The sequence below is a fragment of the Diadema setosum genome, chromosome 17, assembly GCF_964275005.1.
Source record: "Diadema setosum chromosome 17, eeDiaSeto1, whole genome shotgun sequence".
NCBI lineage: Eukaryota > Metazoa > Echinodermata > Echinoidea > Diadematoida > Diadematidae > Diadema > Diadema setosum.
Window position 1 is genome coordinate 15451410 of NC_092701.1, and position 24566 is coordinate 15475975.

The 24566-nt window shown below is 37.9% G+C and overlaps 1 protein-coding gene across 3 annotated transcripts in view; it reads right to left on the reverse strand.

Annotated features, from left to right (window-relative positions):
• The window catches only part of LOC140240784 (casein kinase II subunit beta), a 36518-nt gene extending 31769 nt beyond the window's left edge, over positions 1 to 4749 (reverse strand). For 2 of the 3 annotated variants that reach the window (XM_072320556.1, XM_072320558.1), the window contains exon 1: positions 4567 to 4749. The gene's annotated coding sequence lies outside the window, so the exon portion shown is untranslated. Of the gene's footprint in view, positions 1 to 3822; positions 3923 to 4566 lie in introns of those variants that run through there. The other variant, XM_072320557.1, reaches the window with a different exon arrangement.
• Positions 4750 to 24566: the final 19817 nt, after the last annotated feature.

The window sequence follows — 24566 nt, forward strand, 5'->3', positions numbered from 1 at the left end:
TCGAGAAGAGTACAGGCAGTAATACTGCAGATGTTAAAGGTAGGGTTTACAGTAAGGTTTATAGTCATGTTATTAGTGATAATACACATGCTTCAGGAAGAAACTGTGTTAATCGTTTATCATTGTATTTAGTAATGTTGATTCTCTTAGTAATAAGAAATCTATATTGGAAGCTAGGATTTCCATTACCAATCCAGATATCATAGCACTGGCGGAAATATACCCGAAGAACAGTTTGTATTCAATAGAAGAGAGTGAACTTCAGTTGCCGGGATACAGTCTGTTATTACCTGTTAAGTGCCGAAGAGGAGTTGCCATTTATTACAGAAAGAGTCTTCACTGTAAACAAGTTTTCTTTGATAAATCTGATTTTGAAGAAAGTGTCTGGTGTTCCGTTAAGGACAATAATGAAGAGTTACTGTTTGGCTGCATTTATAGAAGTCCAAATAGCCTCGAAGCTAATAATACAGCGTTGTTACAACTCCTTCAAGAAGTTGAGAATTCTCAGTACAAGTATTTGCTTATCGTGGGTGATTTTAACCTGCCAAATATTGATTGGGAGATCCCTGCTGTACAGGGAACAGGTACAAATGAATTTGCAAATGCATTTGTTCAAGTTATTCAGGATTTATTTTTGATGCAGTTAGTAAATGAGCCAGCCTACTCGACTAAGAGATGGGCAGAGGTCAAACATCTTGGATCTTGTTTTTACTAACCAAGAAGATATGGTGGAATTTTTACACACATCTTCCCCAGTAGGCAAGAGTGATCATTTAGTTCTTGAATTTGAACTCTCTTTGCCAGGTTGCTACTTATCTACTGAGAAACCTGAACGTTATGCATTTTTTAGAGGAAATTACGATGATATGAGGAAATATGTGTGTGTCAATGATCTTTTTGATGTGTTGGATACAGAAGGAGATATCAACTCTGCAAATGATGTTCTTGTGAATGTACTTGGAATGCTTACTGATAAGTTTGTACCTAAAGTCAAACCAAGAGTGAAGGAGAAACCTCTATGGTTAAATAGTTCTGTTAAGCAAGCAATTGTCAAAAAACATAAAGCTTGGAATCGTTATCAAAAGACAAGAAGTCAGAAAGACAGAGATTGCTACAGAAAAGCTAGAAATGAAGTAACTAGAGTGGTATCTGGAGCAAAAAGGGATTTTGAATGCAAACTGATATCTGAATTGAGTTGTAACCCCAACAGTTTTTGGAGGTATGTGCAAAGCAAAAGCAAATTCAAGCCCTGTTTAAGTACTTTGGAGAAACCAGATGGAGGTATAGCAGTAAGTGATGCAGAAAAGGCAGAAACACTGAACAACTTTTTTGCCTCTGTTTTTACACATGAAGACTTATCGAATGTTCCAGTTCTGGTTCCCAGAATTTATGATGTACAATTAGATAAAGTCATTTTTACAGAACAAGTTGTGAAAGATGTTATATTGAAACTGGATCAAACAAAATCCCCCGGTCCAGACAACGTGCAGAATCGTATTCTGAAAGAAATTGTAGATAGTGTTTCGAAACCACTTGCAGACTTATTTACCATGTCAATGTCAAAAGGTGAACTTCCAATGGCATGGAAGAATGCTAATGTTTCTCCAATTTACAAGCAAGGAGATAAGAAGAAACCAAATAATTATCGGCCGGTGAGTTTGACTAGTAATATTTGCAAGTTAATGGAAACCATTGTCAGAGACAAGATTGTACAACACATGGACTCAAATCTGTTATTTACAGAGGAGCAATATGGTTTTAGGAAAGGAAGAAGCTGTGGAGCACAGTTATTATCTGTGTCAGAAATATGGACAAAAGTATTAGACAATGGTGGAAACGTCGATTGTATATACTTAGATTATAGTAAGGCATTCGACAGTGTACCTCACGAACGACTGATTAGGAAAGTAGAAACGTACGGGATCACTGGAAATCTTTTGAAGTGGATTAAGTCTTTTTTAAGTGAAAGATCACAACGAGTGGTGGTCAATGGTGTTTCATCTTCACAAACTGCAGTATCTAGTGGAGTCCCACAAGGTAGTGTTTTGGGGCCGATTTTGTTTCTGTTGTATGTGAACGACCTTCCTGATGTGTTGTTAAGTGGCAGATGTGAAGTTAAGCTCTTTGCTGATGATACCAAGTTGTATTCACAGATATATGATAATGATGATGTACTCAATCTGCAAGCCGAACTAACTAGAGTGATGGATTGGTCAAAAAAGTGGCAGCTTCCTTTTAACCAGGAAAAGTGTAAAGTTATCCATTACGGAAGGAATAACCCATGTGTCAATTATAAGATGGATGAAACAAACCCACCCATTCCAGTAGCTACGTATGTAAAAGATCTTGGAGTAAATTATGACAAGAAGTTAGATTTTACTCATCATGTGGATACAATTTGTACTGCAGCGAATCGTAGGATTGGAATTATCAATCGCACATTTTCTACTTTTAATGAGAAAGGATTTATTCAACTGTACAAGTCTATTGTTAGACCGACATTAGAATATTGTTCATCAGTGTGGCATCCTCATTGGAAGAAGAATATTGTAAAAGTAGAGAATGTACAGCGTCGAGCTACTAGAATGATACGTCCACTCAGACCTTTGAGTTATGAAGCAAGACTTAAACACTTGAAATTGCCTTCATTGGCATATAGACGACATAGAGCCGATATGATACAGATTTTTAAGATTGTGAAGGAGATTGATGATATGAAGTCCTCAGATTTTTTTGAGTTCTCAGTTGGAGGAAGGACGCGTGGTCATAAATTTATGATACTGAAGAAACATGTAAAGTCCAAAGTGAGACAGTGCTCTTTCTCTCAAAGAGTTATTAGTGAGTGGAATAAGTTACCATCATTTGTAGTTGACAGCCCATCCGTGAATAGTTTCAAGTCTAACTTAGAGAGGTTCTGGAGTCAAGACAAGAACAAATACAACCCCGAAGGGATATTTTTTTGTCCATGTTATACTGCACAGCGCCTAACAAAAAGTTATTAATGTCATGTAATGACGACACCGAGGGGCAAATAAGTTAAGTCTAACTTTACGCCCACATCCAAGGTATGTTATCCAAGGTATATGTTAGAACAATCTAACCAACGATTAGGCCTACTTTAATGTTACTGGATTCGGATTACACGGATATGGCTGTGCTGAAGTTAAATAGAAGCCCAAGCGTTAGGCCTTAAATAATTTAGCATCCTAGTAAAGATTCCTATTTAGATACCCAAGATTGCCGAAAAATCTGTCTGTTCGGAGTTTATCATTAAGAACATTTACCGGTATTGACTTTGAGTCACCTCCCACGAGACAGGCAGCTCCGGCAGTGACACTTCACTGAACTGACGTGACAGGAACAGGAGAGAGCGATTCCTTGAAGATAGCCAACACGTAGGCCTACTAACAGTTAACACTAAGTAACTAAGTACTAGTAACGTGGTAACAGTTTGACGGACTAGGCATAGTCTAAATGGCCTGGTCTCCGCAGAATACTAGTAACACAGGATGACATGGATATTCAGACTAGGTCTAGTATTGACTATCTTTCGGTCTATCTACGACTCGTGCGAGTACGACCCTATTTTAAAGTCCCTAGGCTAACGTTAGTACATGTAGGCCCTACCTACGTCTAATGTTAGAAAGAGAGGTTAAAGCCCAAAGAAAGTTCTGGTACGCCTGCAAAAGTTGTCAAATTTTGCTCCAAAATGTGCACGTATGCCTAGGAAATGTGCGGAATAACGCTGTAATAACAAGATATTCGATGGGTAACGACGAAAATGGGAAATATTAACCAAAAACGTTCAGTCTCAGAACTTACCCGAACGGGGTCAGGCTAGACTCGGACTCGGGGATAACTCGGCCTCGCTTTGCTTGACGGCGGGATGAATTGTATTGGTTGTCCCTCTGGATTGTACAGCGTTGTACCATGCATATGGGAGCGGCCTGTATAAACTACATTGTACATAGCGTTCTGGCTACTCGCAGTAATGGTCCGAGTTGTTACAACGCGCGCATCAAAAACCCCTTTGGCGCGCATGCAAAATTAGTGTGCGCCTCTCAAGCACCTCTAAAAACAATCAAAGACGCTTGATAAACAACAACAAAAACTTCAAAGACCGCGCGTCTCAGCAACTGAGGTGATGCGCGTATACTAGTAGGCTTGAGGACATTGCGCTGTCCATTTGTTTTGTACAGGATTAGCACGCACTTTCCTGTCTGCTCAGTAAGGCCTCGTTTGGTACCCGTAAGTACTGATGAACATGGCGATCACGAACTGTGTAAATTGTCTGAAATAGGGTCGAGTTTTCCCTGAGACCGAGTTAGTCTGGAGCCTTCTGGAATAAAAGTCGGTTTACCGACTTTTATTATTTTTCTCCAAATACTCCAAAACGACTCATCATTCCGGCAAACCGCGTCAGCCAGGTAAGTTTCTTTGTAGACTCTTTCGATATATTGCAAGCAAATATGAAATGGTGCCAGACGGGTTCTCAGGCCCTTACCAGAACTTTGTTTTCACTTTAATGTAAATGAGCAACACATCTTTTTATCAAACCATACTTACAAAGTATTCCACGATATACAGAGCGAGGAGGTCAGCAGATTAGATCTTCTCTAGCACGGACGGTTAATAATATTTTAGCGTCGTTCGTGGTTAGGTTTCTCTCTCTCGGATCGGGAATTGAACTCCGCTAGTTAATAATACGTGATCACTTCACGCACCAAGCATGCAAGGAGTACGAGTATAGATACGCACCGACCGCACTCGACTGTGCATGCAAGCAACTCTGCATTCTTGACGTCCTTTCTGTAAGCTAGCTGAGCATGACGGTCTCGCACATGTTTCAACAATGAGGGCAGCAAGCACAGTACGTCGTCCTCGATCCATGGTGTTGTCAGAATGTTGCTCATTCAAAGGATATTGAGCTCCAATTACTGGCTGTAAACATTCAAACAGTTGTCAGTTTTCTATTGACGAAGGAATTCGACAGCTGTGCATTTTTGTGTCTTTGGAGATCATGATGTTCGATGTCGCCGTCTTGCTGAGCAATCGGTTAAATTTTTTATTTTGAACGTTATCATATAAAATATTGGCTATATTTTGCTTGTTTATTAATTAAATCTCACTTAATGATAGAGCTTACAAAAAAAAAGTTAATCTGGTCCAGAGATTAATTTTGTGCAAAAGTATAAATCAGAGCTGGATCATGTGAAAGCGTTTAAAACTGTACCCTCCAGCTGGAAAGCCTGTTTTATTACTTTTCCACTTATTATAATTCCGACGAATATATATATATATTTGTTATTTATTTATTTATTTATTTTTTTTTACGGAGTATAAATCTTCAAGTATAGAACGTCTAGGCCTAATTCTTTATTGTATATCAGATTGGTGCACGGGCATGCCCAGCTGAGCAATTTAGGGATGGAATAATTACATCGTACCATCTACAAAGACATATCTTCCTTTAAAAGTGGTTGGTGATTATGCAATGAGACACGAGTCAAATGTCTCCCTATCTGCGAGGCAGCAGAGTCCAGTTTGGCACATGCGTCAAATATTTTTGAGAGGCGGTATCGAATATGGTTCAAAGGAATATTAATATTACACTTGTGATCCCATTCTCTTGAAGCTCCTTGGTCTGACGTTATCGACAATATATCGATTTTCTTGTTTGTTTGTTTTTTTAAACACTGGTTTGGAATATTCCACCTTTTCATTGGTAGGCCTATGCCTACCCAAAGAACCGAAATTGATTTGTGGTCATCCCGCGGGATCAGCAACATCTATAAACAAATACACTTGTTTTTTGTTACAATGTGCAAAAATTTAAGTTTCAACCAACCTTCACATTCTACTGGCTAGCTTTCGTCCACTACAAGCCAGTCAGATAATTATTTCAAGCTTTATAATTTTGTTGTGATAAGTTTCACATTTCATAGGCCTATACATCATGACAAAGTTGAATTTGGTAACTTGATCGTGATAGTTTATTATACATGTACAACATTATGTTGTGTCCAATTTAGGTCTTATTGGCAGACGAGCACGATCCATCACGCACAAAACTAGTACATGACAAATTGAAATCAAAAGCTTGACATGCTCCTATTTCTATATTCTGAAGTATAGGGCCTACATCTAGCTTGAAACATAATATTTTCATTATGAAGTGCCTTTGTCTAGTAGGAAAGCCCACTTTGATACATACAATAAAATGATCCAATCATGACTTCACATGCCCACAAAATGCTGCCATTGGTCATTATAATAGTTTGATAACTGATAGTGATGTCATCACCTCATAGCCTCCCGAGTCTACCTAGCATGTATTCACGTTTTTGTCAAGCCTTAAGATTCCTTCTTGGAAATTAGATTACCGGCCTCTCATGGAATAATTTTGGCGATGACTTTGAAATTAATGTTAATCACACCGGGCTGATATTGAAGATTGGTCTACGACTCAATGCCAAGAAGAAAAAGGACTTCAAGTATCTGGGCTCCTTGATTGCCTCGAGAGAAAATGACATCAGGATCAGACGTGGCCTTAGCACGCATGGAATGCCTTGCATAGTAATATGAAGAAAGTGTAAACGGCGACTTTTTATCGCAACAGTTGAATTTGTACTTCTGTATGGAGCAGAGAAAGCATTGGACGGAGTGTGCCCATGCATGCTCAGGATAACTCTTACTGTGTCAGATATAGGCCTAGAGCAAAATAAACCATTTCCGGTGATATATAGGCCTACCTCACTTGTGATAGGAATATTCTAGAAGTTATGATTGAAAATATCCCATATTTTTAAAAATCATTTTCTTTGTTTTTTTTTAGCAGCTTTGATCACAAATATCTCAACTTAACAAGAATGGAGTTAGCTCGTTTTGCTCGTGTTAAGGAGGATGGGATTAGCGGGACACTGTGTTCGACATCCTGAGCTATCTGATAATTCTGTCACACTCTTATGGGAGCCAAAGCAGGGAATTGCAAAATGAGGAATGAATAGGGCCACTTTCATCTGTGTGCTGACAAACGACACAGGTTTTATAGCATTAATGAACTGAAGACAGTCGTGCTTCTTAGATAGGTTTGAGGTACCACTTCGTTTATGGAACCCGAGATGGAATACTTCGTAAGCGAAAGTCAATACTGTCATTGAATTAATAGTGATGGATATGTTTTATAAAAAAAAAAAAAATCAATATGATATTGTGAGGCAATGTATCATCATCCTTATCTTGCTATTTTGCAAGTTTGATTTATCATCTTTTCATGGGAAACACAAAATTTTATAAGTTTCGAGATCTTCATACTCCGATTTTGATGGAAGTCCTATGATCCTGACATCATTCTTCTACTTAACTTTTTTTTTTTTTATATCAGATCGAACACATTATTCTTCTTTTGATATTTAGCGCAGTGAGTGTAAATCCCCGAAACTAACCCCAAACAGAAACAGTTCAGAAGAAATGATATAAGGTAGTGTAAGAAACTCCGCACAAAATTGCATGGTGCGTAGAGCTTAATATTTCATTTTCCCAAAATACTCTATTTCTGAATTCAAATATTTTGTTACCACCATTTTAAGAGTAATAAAAGACACAAAAATATATAATCATATACATATGGAATGGCGTTTGTTAAGGTTCAGAAACGTACCTTTAGGAAATGTAAAGAAGATCAAATATGTTGAGTGTTATATAATAATATGCTCGAATCCGATTTGACGCGATATAATTAATTATGAACATGGCTGTTTCTACCATACATTGTTTGTAAAATCTCTCAGGCAATAATAGGTTGTGTATGGCGGATTAAACATTAATAATGCTCTCATTCAAAATAATGAAGAATCTGTATTTTGCTGTGATTTTGCCTAATATTGATTATTGGAGTATACATCTTGGGGAAGTTGTGCAAGAATCCATACGATACAAAAACTAAAAAATAAATGTCCCAGAACGATTTTGATTGCATTATCATATACATCTAATTTTTTTTTTTGTTACTCACCCTGTAATGGCAGTCAGTTGAGCAACGTATACGAAGTATCAATGTTCTTGTTTTTAAAGTACAAAATAATCTATTACCGACTATTTAGAATCATTGATATATAAACGAATTGTAAATTTAGGACATGCTACTCTTTAAAGGGGATGGCTACTAACTGATCAGTGGGAATCAGTGGGAATGCTAGGGGATGATTGTTCCTAATCCTTGTGGGATTCATTTACGAGTACTTATTGTTGTGTGAAAATTATTTGCTTCAGAAGAGTCTCATATTCAAGTAGTTTAATGCCCCGTCACTGTACAGGCATGCTAGCCTTTAAACTGCACATTACTTGAATATGATACCATTCTGAAGCAAATAATTTTCACACAACAATAGATATGTAATGTACTCTTAAATGAATCCCACAAGAATTGGAACAATCATCCCCCAGCATTCCCACTGGTTCCCACTGATCAGTTACTAGCCATCCCCTTTAAAATGCTCCCCTAACATCCCCGCCGAAGGACAGAATATAAAAGAAATTCTTTTGAATATTACGTCGGAGCCAGTTTGTTTAATGCACTCCCTGTAAAATGTTCAAATAATTATGTACATCCCTTTATAAATCAAAAAAAAAAAAAAAAAAATGAAAGGCTGATACATTGATTCCGCTGATTTATAACAGAGCTGATATCCATAATACGCATACTTATACACATCGTTATTCCACCCTCAATGTTTATTATAGTTTACAATATATCAAAAAAAAATGCAATTGGATTTTTGCATTGATAACACCCAATAATGATTAAACCGTCTAAATGCTATTCCAGTGTCTTAAAATATAACATCTTAGCTCTATTTTGCAGAAAACCCTATTCAATTTGGTTAAGCAGTCACAGAGAAATGTATAAAGCATGTCATGAGTCTGATTCTTCCAAGTTTAGCACTTGGATGCTCCTGGAACACTATAGACAGAACTTGGAGGGAAGAGATTTCTGACATGCTCTACAAAATTCCTTATTTCTCTTTGACCTCTGAAGCAAACTGAATGAGGTTTTCTGTAAGATATGGACAATGAGTTATAGTTTCATACCCTGAAATTGTATTTGAATTGATTCTCTACTTTTAAAGTTATCGTTGCGGAGGGTACCGTTGTATCTTCTTTTTGGACATACGGTACAATAGACTACAATGTATTTTGTATTTTCATGTAGGCCTACATACAGAATGATGTCTGTTATTACTGGAGGGTGCCTTTGGAAAGCAGTTTTACAAACAAAACTGAACAGGTCAACCCTGCAGCATAAAATGAATAGATTATAGATAGATGAATAAAGATGAATGAAAAATGAGTAAGAAAGTAAATAAATAAATAAATGAATGAATAAATAAATAAATAAATAATAAATAGTTACCCCAGACCCTTGCCTGACTATAACCCTAATCCTCATCCTGACCCTATCATCCTAACCCTAACCCAAACTCTGACACTAAACCTAACCCCAGCCCTAATCTTTACTCTATATATTATCACTAACCAGTATTTGGGGTACCTCGGGGGTAATTCCCCTGATACGATATATAATTTATACACATAAATACATTAACATACAATTGGAGAATCTGAGAGAGAATATAGGAGAGTGTAGGAAACAGGTTGAGTAAAAAAAAAAAAAAAAGCATGAGTCTCAAAATTAGTGTCTTAGTCAAGAGTCCGAAGAGTTGGACTTGAGACAGCCCATAGTGTAAAGAATAATGATAAGCAATTCGCATGTTCATAAGTAAGTAACAATGATAATGAATTTTGTCACCTTCATCTCGGGGGAGCAGCTTTATAAGGACAATAAAGTGGAACTTATTTAGTGTTCTCTGGAGGAGCATTCCATAATTTGGGGAATTTTACTTGAAATGAGTTCAAGTTATGTGCACCTTTGGTTGTTGTACTAAGTTTCTCTGACTGGTTTCATACGGCATTAATGTGAGGCCTCCAGGAGAGATATTCATTTACTCTGACACCAAGAAACTACTATCCATTATGAATCAGCATAGTGTGGCCTCCGATACAAATATTTGGATGGTTACCGCCGGTATTTTTTTTTTTTTTTAATTCTTTTAAACGCAATGCATTTATTAGGTTTATCGAGATTTAGGAATAGCTTGTTGTAACTGAACCACTCAATGTAGAGTAATCCATTCCGTGTTAACTATTGTTTTAAGATCATTGCTTTTTTGTGGGATACGAGGATTGTTGTGTCGTTGGCAAATAGTGAAAACTTGACAACATTAGAAAAAGAAAACGATGTCATTTATGTACAAAACAAGAAACAGAAGGGGCCCAAGCACTGAGCCATAGCTAAGGTTACCAAAACTATGGGCCCTGTTTTATGAAGAGTTATAATTGATTTAAAGTTGATTTCAATCATAAGTCTATGGCAGCCTGTGTGTCAAGGAAATTTAAAATCGATTATATCTTTGGATCAAACGGGGCCCAGGATGTAACATCGTCTATATTATACGTATACCATCAACGTACTGTTTTCTGTTCGTCACGCACGATGATAGTTGGTGAACCAGTCAAGAGCACTATATACCACGTACAACATACAGTGTATATAGTATAACAGTATGTGGTATAAATAGTCAAGGGTGTCGAAGGCTTTAAAGAGATACCATAAAGACACCAAAACTTTATAGTCACCAGCATCTATCTCGTGAGGTTATGGCGTTCACCGAATTCAGTATCATACATCGAGTTCGGTTGAGCAAGGAGGTTTAAGAGATGGAGTTCCAACTGGCTGTAATAATTCAAACAGTTGTCACTTTTCTATTGATGTACAAAAGAATTCCACAGGTGCATCTGTGCCTTTGGTGGCGGGGTTTGATGCCGCCGTCTTGCTGAGCAATCTGAAGATTCATTTTGAACGTGAACTTAATGTTGGCTATATTTTGCTTGTTTGTCTATTAAATGAAACGAAATCTCACTTGATGATAAAGCTCATTAAACAAAGGTCAATCCCTTCAAGAAATATGTGCAAAAGTGTAAATCAGAGCTGTATCATGTGAAAGTGTTTAAAACTGTACCCTCCCGGAAAGCCGGTTTTATCACTTTTCCACTTAATTCCTCCAAATAAAACTGATATGGAATAATCTTCGAGTATAATTCTATATTAATAGATATATCAGATTAGTGGTCGGGCACGGCCAGTCGAGTAATTTTCATTTTCATTTCATCATTTTTTGCGCAATTTCTATTCGCGCATCCTTGTGTCTTTACCATTATATACCACCTATCTTTTATAAGTAGGGATGACGAAAAGTAATTACCATCACAAAGACATATTTTCGTTAGAAAGTGGCTGATGATTATGCAATGAGACATGAGTCAATTGTCTTCCTATCTGCGCGGCAGATCCAGTTTGCCACATGCTTCAAATACTTTCGAGTGGCGGCATCAAACGTGACTTCAAAGGAAATACGACAGTTGTGACTCCATTCTCTTGAACCTCCTTGGGTTGAGTAGCTGTCGTGGTCAATACATCATTACGAGCAGGGAGACTATTCAGTCTGATGTGGAGTACTTTTTCGAAGATCTTGTAAAAATTGGAAAATGGCAATATGCTTGTAGTTTTCTATACTGTTTTTCTCTTTTGTTTTTCTTGAAAAAGCGAGCTACTTTTGCTATTTTGGACTATCAGAAATAACACCTTGAATCATGGACTGGTTGAAAATGACAGAAAGGTGACAAACAATATAATGAATGCACTTTTTGATAACATGACTGCTGATGTCGTCAGGTACAGATGATGAGGGTTTCGTAGAGCAAACAACATCTATTATGTCGGAAATTGATGTTTCAGAAAGAGAAAAGAGCAAGATCGTTTTTGAAGAAATCATTCAAGACTCTTGTTTGTCATTGGGACATGCTGACGGATACGTTTTCCAGTATCCAAGAAGTATTTATTTTTGGTGTTCTACATGATGTTTAACTGCCCGGATACGAGTATTGATGATGCACATCATTTAAAGGAAGATTATTCCTCTTGTTACCAAGCAGATAGTATATTATGTCTCCAAGCCTTGTTTATGTTACTTTTAGTTTTTCCCAATAAACTTATTGGGAAAAATATTTCCTTGATAATCTAATCAAACTATAAGTGTCATTAGCCTTGAGTGTTTTATCAATTAGGTTTCTGATATAGATTCTATACAATCTCTGCTTTCGTTTTATCGATTTCAAAATCCCCTGAGTTATCCATGACTTGACATATTCTTTACGGCGACTCAAGCGAACAGAAAACATATTATTCCATAATATAAGTAGCAGAATTTTCGAATAAATACAAAATAGGATTTGTTAACATTGTCAGCATCACAGATGTCAGACCAATCAACAGATTGGAGCTGCTGAATAAAGTGGTCTATCTTATTCATGCAGGGGTTAGTCTTATCTTTGCCCATTTTTAAAAATCTTGCTAGACAAATGGATTTGTTTCGGATACCAACATGAAATACGGGGAAATGATATCAGAATAGATAAGGCCACTCTTGTAATTCACATCAATACAATGACAAAGTTATCAATCAGGGTAGTTGTATGGGGGCGTAGCGTTTGTAAGTTGTGTAATAGATGGAAACAAACCAAATAGAAAGAGTGATTTGAGAAAACTATTAGTATTATCATCTCTTTTGCAAATGGGCAAGTTAAGTTGAAGTCGTCCATCAAATAAACATCTTTATTGTCAATGTTGATATCTCTTATAGGTAGTCGAAAAGAATCTGTGTGAAAATAGAGACGTCATCGTATTGGTGTTCTGTAGCAACAACCTATATACTATTGTATAATGGATTTATTTGCTTGAGGTATTTCAATAAACACTCAGTGGCGTATCTGGGGGGGGGGGGGCAAGGGGGGCACGTGCCCCGGGCGCCACTCCTTGGGGCGCCAAAAAAAAAACGGAAAAAAAAAGAAGAAACGAAAAAGAAAAAAAAAACGAAGAAGAAAGAAAAAAAAAACGAAGAAGAAAGAAAAAAGCGAAAAAAAAAACAAAAAAAAAAAAACAAAAAAAAAAAAAACTCGCCCGGACGGGGGGAGGGACAATGGGGGATGGGGGGGGGGGGGGGGCAGAAAACCAAACCAAACAAGATAAAAACATAACATGACGATGACGCGGACAAAAAGAAAATTTTTATTGTCTTCACACTGGAATTCTATGTTTTGTAAGCTGAAATACAAAAATTTTCTGCTGGCTCGCTGCGTTCGCTCGCCAAATTTTATATAAAAAGAAGATAAGAACAAAACGTGATGATGACGCGGACAAAATGACAATATCTATTGTGTTCACACATGTCATTTCATATTTAGCAGGCAAAATGTTACACGGAGCAGCGGCTGCAATTTCTTTCGTTCTGAAGCGATCGCCTATGCGCAAAAAACAAAATCAAACAAGATAAAGAACAAAGCGTAATGATAACGCTGAAATACACGAATTTCGGCTCACTCGCTAGTACTAATTTAGAGTATTTTTTCAAGTCCTCAGTTTGTTGGTATAAATCGTATTCTATAAGGCCGTTACTATATCTTGATTAGAATTGTAAAATTTAAAAAGCAAAAAATGACAAGAATTCCATGTTTTGTAAGCTAAAATACACAAGTTTAAATCACTCTCAAAAGACCCCTTTTAAGTGCTTTAAAAAGCACATCATATGGACTTTTTTTTTTTAAAGTCCCTATACGGGATGGGGTTGGGGTTGAACACTCTCTTTTTCAGAAATGACATGGGCGCAATTTTCGAGGTTGCCCCGGGCGCCGTTTTCTCTATAGATACGCCAATGTAAACACTGAATGACAAAGACTGCTGCTGACCGGCATTTTAGGGAGTGAATTCAACACCAATCCTTACAGAACTACCATGCCTGTTCGATGAGAAAGATTATTGATGTATCGTTCGAAACCAGGTTTCTGAAATACCAATGACAGTAAATTAGTAGTCTACAGCAAGTAAGAGTAGCTGCAGTTCTTCATTACTTGGGACAAGACTCCTTGCATTTACGTGTAATAATGCCATACCATCAGAAGTTGCTTTAGCTTTAGCTTTATGAAGGAAATCTTCACAGAACAAATAATATGCAAGAACTATAAATAGTCATTAAAAGAGACCTCTAGATGATAAGACTTTTATATTTGAACAACTGCAAATTGGTTATACAAGCCGAGTACCGAGTTTCGGAATTTAGATTAGTTATTTGGATGAGAAATAAGAATGTTTTCAGAATGTACGATAACTTGCAATGAACAAGGATGATGACATATAGCAGCCTCACCACAAGAATGCATGAGTTGGGGCTCAATGAAGCAGAACAAAAGAAGAAGGCATGCATAGATTCTACACAGGTGAACTTGTTAAGCAAGCGGTAATGTCATGAATTACACTGCTACATTTCTAAAATAATTGAGCCTCTATGTCATCAGCATTGTTCAGTGCAATTAGTTATAGCAAGGAGGTTCGAGAGATGGAGTTACATCTGACTATTATTCAATCAGCTGTCAGTTTTCTATGGATGGACAAAAGAATTCCACAGGTATGCATTTGTGCCTTTGATGTTCGATGCTATCTTTCTGAGCAATCTGAAGATTCATTTGCTAACATAATATCGGGTATGCTGCTCGTTTATATATCAAATGCAATGAAATTTCACCTAATGATAAAGCATAATGATAAAACAAAAGTCAATTCCGTTCGAAAATATGTGCAAAAGTGTAAATCTGAGCTGTATTTTGTGAAACTGTTTGAAATTTTACCCTCATGGAAAGCCGGTTTTACCACTTTTCTCCTTATTTCCGCAAAATGAAACTAAATATGGCATCATCTTCAAGTATAGTTCTTTATAAATTAATATGTCAGATTAGCGCACAGACACGTATACAGTCGAGTAATTTTGATATCTATTTCAGCAATATTTGAGCAATTTCTATTCGCGCACCCCCGTGCCTTTACCATTGTCTACCGCCCATCGTTTGTAAGTAGGAATAGCGAAAAGTAATTACCATCACAAAGACATATCTTCCTTGGAAAGTGGCTGGTTATGAAATATGCAAGGAGACACGAGTCAATTGTCTTCGCATCTGAGCGACAGATCCAGTTTGACACATACTTTTAATATTTTTGAGTGGCGGCTTCGAGCATGGGATCAAAGCGAATAAGACTGTTGTGACTCCATCTCTCGAACCTCCTTGGTTATAGGTTTTTCAGAGCTCTGCCCAAGGACAACAATAAATTCCACAAATCTATAGGGCCTACATGGGGCTGTCGATTTTTGTATTACATGATGTGAAATTATGAAAATCGTCTGGAATGCCCCTTTAACAGTGTCGCCAGCACTCATCTTGGCGTTTAGTTAAAAAATATAACTGTATTGAACTTCCATCTTGAGTCCCCGTTCTTTATACATTCTTCTGACATTATCATGTACTGGAGTGACTACAGTTGCTAAATTTTCTTACCGTGGCGAAGGGTACTCGGCGAAGGGCATGCACGATGACGGCTCTCTGTTTTGGTGGTGCATTAACACTGCGTGTGTAATGTTGTCGCCGTTTGTTTGAGGTCGTTGTGCTTATAGTCTGTGGCTGCGGTGGATGTTCTTGGTGTGAGGTCAATGCCGAGTTCCTTTTTGGCGATCTATGAGATGACGATGTCGGTGGTTTCGTTCTCGGGAGACCGTGAATGATCAAGCAGTTTCGACGGCTGTTTTGCTCCTGGTCGTCGATTTCTTTGTTGACTTCATCGAGACTATACGATGGAGGTGCTTGAGCTGGCTTGGGAGAGCCAGCTAGGATTTCTCTCTCGTGTTGCTGTATGTCCAAGCAGAGGCACTCGTAAACTAAATGACAGTGTATGTCGTGTAAGTCCTCCAAGATGATTTAATTCTTTAAAGGCTTAAAAAAGGGTCGCCAGTTTGAGAAAGGAATACATGTCTTATCTTATCAGGTAGAAGACATTCGGGGTATTGTCTCATTTGTCTGTGGGTCGATTGTCCGTGATATCAGTTGCTTGACTGGCTGAACTTCCTTCAGATCGGAAGCTACTGAAGCAATGGTTAATAGCTCTTTTCATTTATCATCGTCCTAGTGGGATGCGGAATATTTTGTTCTTTAGTATGGTGGGATGGGGGCCAACAAACCTCCGAAAAATCCTGGATTTTTTAAGACTTGATCGATTTTCTCTTAAAAACGGCAAGAATAACATGCTTGTCGAAACGTCGGGAGTGGGTATAGGCCCTTTTCACGCGGGGCCACATAGGCCTACATTTACCCTTCTACCACCTAGATCGATTTTTTTTTTTTTTTTGGGGGGGGGGGGTCGAGATGACGATGATGATGATGATGATGTGTGTGAGTGTGTCAGTGTGTGTTGTGTTTCACATGGAGATGGAAAGTAAAAAAAAAATGTTCCGAAAACCACTATATCGATTTCGTTCAAACAGGCTGTACGGGTAAATATACGGTACATGATAGCACATCAGCTTTCAACGCGTCAGTTACATTTGCATAAAAGTAAAAATCACCCCATGTAGGCCCTACAGGTTGAGTTTATTAGATGGTGTGAATCTAATCAGCAGAAACGGTGAAAATCGCAAGGAAATTAAGAAAACGAAAGCAAAACGTGGATTTAAAAGTTTCAAGCGTTAGCCCTGAATAGTGACATACAGTATATGACAGGTCACAATCACATAATCTACTGCAGTATGCAAATTACACGAGTGAGGCAATCTAACATAATGTTGTGAGGACTTGTGACATCACATGTCTCCCATCAGTTGGCTGATTGCTCGCAGATTTTCATTTAATTCCATTCATTGATTAATGAACGAAGAAATCATTCTTCGCACCAGTATTGCAGAAATACAATAGTCCTGACTTTGTAAAGTTAAGTTCCAGATTTTGGGCAATTTATTAACCTCTGTACAAAATTGAACTTAAAACACAGGAACCAATGATGTGTATGTGCTGGTTTGCTTACAATGACCCTGAGCAATAGACATGAATACCACGAAAACCACTTTTTCAGAGTTCTGCTGATCATGGACTTAATATAGTACAAGGACATTCATTTCATCGTTAATGAATTCATGCACCTGTACATCTCAAAAGCGCCACAAAGACATTTTTGACATGCCTCACTGCTTTGATCCCATGATCGTCGTCGCCAGCAAGCCGGGAGAAAAACAAGACGGAGATTCGAGAAATCTAAAACTTCACACGCAGAAGAAAATAACTCACAAAAATCAAGTAAAGTGAATGTGCAGTTGTGGTGTATGTAAGGAAATCATGGCTGAAACAATTTCGCTTGGGAGAAGCAGGGAGTTTTTTTTTTTTTTTTTTTTTTTTTAAAGAGAGCTAACATTTTGGCAGAATGATTGTCATTTGTGATCTCAATATTTCACTTTTCCGCAGCTTATTCCAGAGCGAAAAAGGGATGGTAATGGTAGAGAACAGGTATACTACTTGCCATTATAGGCAAGGTCTTATGCTTGTGCGAAAATGATCTCAGGTTTGCTGCTCCTCATCATCTGTATTTATTCAAAGATATTTCTGTCTGAAAAAGGCACATCAGCGAAACAAGACTGAAATGAGGGAAACAATTCTTTTGTTAGTGACGATACATGATCACACAATCGTTATTGTCCAGACACCTGAATGTACTCATTAAGATGCTCATAATCATGTGTCGGCGACGATGATTACATCAAAGAAAGACTGCCTTGAACATTCTATGTAAATTAGGTCCATGCTTGCTCCAAGGCACATGAATGCTTTATAAATAATTCATGGTTGATTGCCCTGGCACTGCTAGTCTGAATTCATGGTGAAGGGTAAAATGCGTGCACATGAAAGAAGTAAGCACATGTTTTCATGACTGTGCTTGTTTACACTACATTTCAGGATGAATAAAGACTATACTGTGAGAGCGGTGAAACCCTGGCCATTGTTCAGGACCATTGTCTGGGTGTTAAAGGGATTGTATAGTTTTGGTCGAGACCTAACTTTTAACTAAGTTTCTAGCATTTTTTTTTTTTTTTTTTGGTCAGATAATGAAAAACCTCTCATGAAACATAAAGGAGCATGTAATTTTACGAGAAATTCAGCATTTATTTGATGAAAATTGGTTTTGAAATGGCTGAGATATCCAAAACAGAGTGATCCTAATAAAAGGTGGCTTATTACGATCGCTTTGTTTTACATTGTTTTTGGATGTCTCAGCAATTCTAAAACCAATTTTCATCAAATAAACTTTGAATTCCTATTAGAATGGTATCCTTTGTACTACAATGTATTTCATAGGTGGTTTCTTGGTATTTTGCAAAAAGTTAAAAGCCCAGTCCTCATCTCTCCACCAATACTGTACTATTCCTTTAACCACACACTCCCATACACCAATATTGACCCCTGTGCAAATTAAAGTTTGGTACAGAGGGTTGAAAATAAAGCAAAATCTGAAACCCAACTTTAGAATTAATCATTGATTTCATGAAACTAATTCATGCTTTTATTTTCAAATTACCTCGAACAAAATTGTACACTATTCAGCTATTGCTCATATCAATATCAATGTCAATGTTATTTGGTGTTTATCTGTTGTCATTTGGTTATGAGTGTGTGACAAAACCAATTTCCCATGCCATGTTTTGATACACAATTTGGACAAATAAAGAAATGAATGAATGAATCTTTATTTGATGCAGATAGTTTTTGAACTATTAATGATTAAAAGTGGAATTTTTTTGTTTTGTTTTGTTTTGTTTTTTGTTGTTGTTTGTAACGCCTAGTATCAGAATATCACCGCTCAGATATATTCATCAGCCAAATGCAGTTAGGCCCTACATTTAAAGAGAAACTGCTAATTTTTTAGCTATTAGATAGATTTATTATGATTTGTAAACACATTTTCTGCCTTTTCCACCCATTTTCCAGAGTAAAAAGAGACAAAATGGGAAGCGAATTATGTAAGCTTTGCTATTTGGCAAGGTTGTATATGTGTGAGCGATATAGTAGCGAGTCTGTAATTTCCAAGCAAATGACAAATTAGTCATGTTCTGACGTTTACTGTTTCTCATTCAAAGACGTTTCAGCCTGAAAAGGCGCATCAGCTTAACCGAAATTATAAGGGAAACAGTTTCTTGTGTACGATCCATGATTATGCAATCGTCATTTTCGAGATTTTGGAGATGCGCATACGTCGGGTGGCAGCAAACTCATACTTTGTTGGTTGGATTCGTTGAAAGTCCATTCTTAGAAGTCCATGTTACAATGGCAATGCAGGCCAGGCGTATTGGGTTACGAAGAGAACAAATTACGCTCGGCCCAAATACCCTCGCTCAGTGCTCAGGTCCGTTGTGACCTTGGCATCAAACTTTGTCGAGTGTGACTATCAACGAACAATTTAGACCAAAATAAACAGAAAGAAATCTGCGTTCTACCAAACCTTCAGAATTAAGAAACTTATTTCGTGTTCGGATTAACAAATCTTCCGAATAGCGTACCTCCGGAATAACGTTTAACCTTATTTCATTTTCGGAATTACGAACCTTCAGAATAACTAACCTTCTGAGTAACAAATAGTACCGCTGTATACAAATATTGACTGCTCATGAGGATGATGGTGGAAATTATCATTCCCAAGGTGCTTTTCATACCGACCCTTCTATCACCCCGAGGCGTTAGCCGAGGGGTGATAGAAGGGTCGGTATGAAAAGCACCGAGGGAGTGATAATTTCCACCACCATCCGAATAAAGAGCAGTTAATATTTGTTTTATATACCTCATCGTCTAAGACTAGGTCTAACTAGTAACTAGCAATGTCAAGATCTAGGGCTAGTCAAAAGTAGATTCTAACGTTAGGCACAACGCTCGCTTGCATGGTTTTCGTACATTTTGTAGGCTATCCAGTATGGTTGGGTGTCCATAATATCGGACACCTAACGTTTTTCTATCAATAGAAACGTGAAAAATCTCACAATTTGCCTGAAATTTTACTCACGTGTGGAGAAAATACTCCGGATTCACAAGCGCGCACTGAAAATGCGATCTGAGGTACGCGCTCTAGATGGCGGCTTCGAACGCGTGGGGTGTCATTTTTTCCGCACTCAGTTGCCCGGCTCATATCGACCGACCACCCCGCCCTCTATTGACAATACGTATAAAGCGTACTTAAACGCGTTTTTTCGACAAGCTGCTGTTTTTTTCTAGTCGTAATTTTTTCCCCAATAATATTTGAATATATTTTGAATCCTTCGATATTACTTTTGAAGGACTGTTTGATGAATTTGACTTGATTTTCATTAGGAAACTTTTCATCGTAATTGAAATAAATTAGATGAGTCGGTTTGTTTTTTCACGGTATTCATTTCTCGTTTCTGCATCAACTCGTACGGTCGTAGCGCAAGCGGGCGACAAAATGTTTATGTCATGTGTATGTGTAACGTACTGTGCACGATCGTACAAGCGGCGGTGACAATTTTGCGGTCAAACTCGTCAAATTTATTACGGAAGGATACGGCGATACGCCTCTACATCTAACAACGAGTCAGCAAAGGTAGGCCTAGTTATATGTAGTTACACGATAAACCTTATTCGATTTTGCTAAATTTCGGTAATTTAGAGGGAATACTTAGTTGTTTTCGCCACATTTTACTCGGTAGCGTAGCCCAGTGAAGAATCGAACACCGTTAATCCCATGCCTACATTTTCTTTCTGTACGCGCAATGCCATTATAATGCGCGGCCGGTCGTTATGGACCCGGTCGGTGGGTTGGACCCCTACCATACTCACGCGGCCTTCTGCGAGCTCCTGCATACAATCTTGGCAGAAGATTACAGTATGTTATTATCCACGTTCCCGTCGCTCGTGTTTTAACAACATGTTTTCCAACATGTTGAAATTTGTCTCTGCTTCGGGATCCTAAGAAATCCTAAACATAAAGTGTACGATTTTTGATTCAGCTCACTTCAAATCACGGAGGAGCACCCGGCGGATCGATATGCCGTGTTGAAACATGCCTGCTGCGCTGTGCGCTAAACTAGCTGATTGTGCATGTGTTACGATGCGCGTATTACAGTAAACGCAACGTCTTTGGAGTGGTTGCGGACACCGCGCGCGAAGTCTACGTGTACTGATGTGTGCAAAAGTCGCGGAGGGTTTACGAATTCTATCACGAGGGTTTTGACTTACTATCACGAGGGTTTTGCCTTTCTATCACGAGGGTTTTGCCTTTCTATCACTTACAAGGCAAGATAGACGGGACTACACCTTGTCACGTGATATACTTTTGACCAATCAGTGATAAGAATCTCACTTATGAGGTATATAATAAGCACTGATAAGGCGTATGATTGTACTGCTACATCATTCATTTCTGTGGAGTTTGTTTTGTAGTGTTTTGTATAATATCCTGTCTTGCCTTCATAACTGATGTTTTACGTTCTCTTGAAGGTACGGAAGTTAATCTATACTGTAGTCGGTTCCAATTCGGGAAAGTTTTGTGCCGCGAAAGTAATACACTGTACAGTGTACTGCACTGCATCCGAGGGAGCATTGTAACAAAGAGGCTCAGATTTGTTGTAAATTTTTTCATCTTTCATGGAACTGAAAACATGAACCCAGTATTGAATTCCACGATCAACGAACATGAAGGTGGTTGAATTGATTATTGATTAATAAAAAGTGTTGTTGAGGTGCCATGGTGAGATATACTATGTACATGCAGTATTCCCAGTTCAGAGTTACGTATTATACTATAACAGGGATGGGGGTGTTCAAGGACCAGTGAATCCCCCCCCCCCCCCCCACACACATACACGTACACATTAGAAAACGTTCTCAAGCCCCTTTAACCCTAAAATGGCCGGGGGGTTGAATCACCCCCCCCCCCCGACATTTTCCACAATTCCGTCCCGCGATTTTTTTTTTTTTTTTTTGACCGCGCCATTCGCCGACTTCCGACTTTCAAGTCTCGCACATCTTATGACACCATTTTCACGAAAATCGGGCATACCGTTACGACGCGGCACAACCTTTCGTCAGACTGAAAATGGCTCAAAAACGTGATTTTGTGTTCAAAGTCTATATATGCAAAAGGAGTTTCCTCACCTATTCACAGATATTGATTATTTTCAAGTTCATTGGCTGAAATCAATTAATTTTAGCATAATTCTGCTTGAAATAGGTTCTGTAATAAATTTTGCAAAAAATGATAAAAAAAAGGTCGAAAAGCAAATAAATACATAAGAAATTCATAAACAACACGTGGTATAAGAAAGTAATTTTGATTCCAGTGTTGTTTTTTTCAAGCACATTGTTAGGAATGCTACAAGAGAATGTTATCACCAAAAATTAGGATTCTAGGAGCTTTGTTTTCTGATTTACAGCAAAGTGTATGAATGTATTCATATATTAGCAAAATTAATTAATATAATGAAATTTCGATTTTTTAAAAAGAAATGTATTTATCTATTTATTTATTTTTTAACATTTTGGTAGATTACGCCACAGTTAATGTATGTGTCAATTTTCATGACGATTGCATCGACGGCCGAGATCTCGGGGGTGGGGGGGGGGGGGGGGGAGGGAGGTTGATTCAACCCTCCCCGGCCACAGAACAGCCAAAAAAAGCCTGGCCTGGTTAGCGTTAATACGTGTATATAACATGTACGTAACTCTGAACCGGGAATAGCAGCCTACATCACACTGTGAAACTTCATCAGCACTTTACATTTACAAACTGGTGATTAATTCAACAACCTCCATGTTTTAAATGTTTTGTTGGACAAGGTTCAGAAGATTCCACAGAGCTCCAACTCTAATATCAATGAGTAGGTCCCGAGGATCATCTCTCAAAATTTAGTGCTTTCATCAGCTGTGCAAAGGTAATTTTACCAAGCCCCCTGACTAAACGAAAGTTGTTTCCTGCGTAGCATCAGAGCATATGGTAAAGTTGTGATTTCTTCAAGCATGATATTTTGGATGCATGTACTGTATTATGTCATGTTGACAAGTCTTGAAAATTTAGGATATATACTGTATTAAAAACCTACAATGAAGGAGAATGCATGCATGCTCTCTCTCTAAAACAAACAAACAAACAAACAAGCATACAAACACACACACACACACACACACACACACAAAGCTACAAGATATCGGCTTCAGGATATCTTTGCAGGTACGAAAGGACAATGCAGCACACGGCAATACATACATCAGTTATGGGTCTACTACAACTCCATTTTTACCTTGGCGAATCTATGTGAATTTCTGGCCGTATGATTTCTTGTGAGTTCAAACATTATTCATGCATTTGAGATTTAGCTATATCGTACTGGCATCAATGGGTGCAAAAATATATTTGGTGTGTACAAACATACACGGTACATACTGTAAGATATTAGAAACACACATTTTTACTTTCAAGAATGGACTTTATTCCCCACAGGACTAACTAGTCCCTATCTTTCTGAACAGAATGCAATATGTAGTTCACTTCTTTAAACAGAAAATGACACATTCATCATTCATATTTACTACGAGCGAAGTAGTCTATGGGTCGACCAAATGACATTGACTGATGCTTCTGCTATACTGCAACTTGATTAGCACGGTACTTTTATACTGGAAATAGAATTATGCTACGGAGCGATTTTCTTAACCGATTTCATGTACATTCACAGGGCATAATCTTCATACTTAAATTTCTTTTAACCCGTTGAGGACGAGTCTGGAGTGTACTCGGGCAAGTGGCTATGGGAAATGCGGGTTGTAGCAAAATCAGCCTGTCCTCAATGGGTTAAAGAAAAGCCCCCTGAACCGAAGTAATGTGGCATACCTTAATGTCTGGAAGTTTCATAATAATGCATATCACCAATCAAAAGTACTCACCCCCCACTAGTACATGTATATGTATTTCATAATGGTTTTTGTTCATGTACACTCAACACTATGATACACATGGAAGAGACCATTTCAAACTGCTGCATGCTCAAAGCCTTTACAGTGTATCTGAACACAAAAATTTAATTTTCTGACATTGTAGTCTATTGTACAAGTATTGGTAATATCCCCAAGAAATCTGAGAGTGTGAAGTTGCTCTCATACAGAGAAAACAAATTAAACAAATTAGTCCCCAAACTCCTAAACATACAGGCGCCTTGATCTCAAACTAGTTGTCTGGCATTATCGTTTTTACAGTGCACTCCCGTTATAACGAACACGGTTATAACGAAATTCCGGTTACAACGAAATAAAATTTAGGGCCGCAACATTATCAACTCTATGTATTTTTATTGTTTATTCATTCAGTTATAACGAAATTTCGTTATAACGAAAGAAAACTGGCGGTCCCGAGGACTTCGTTATAACGGGAGTCCACTGTATTTGATTGTGTAGTTCGATAACTTTATGTGCAAATGTATGCAGCATGCATGGTAGCATGCGGATATTAAAAAGTAATATTTCTCAGTTATGGGCACTTTTTGTGATGAGCAAGAACTTTTGCTAGGGTACTATGGACATGCTCTCAT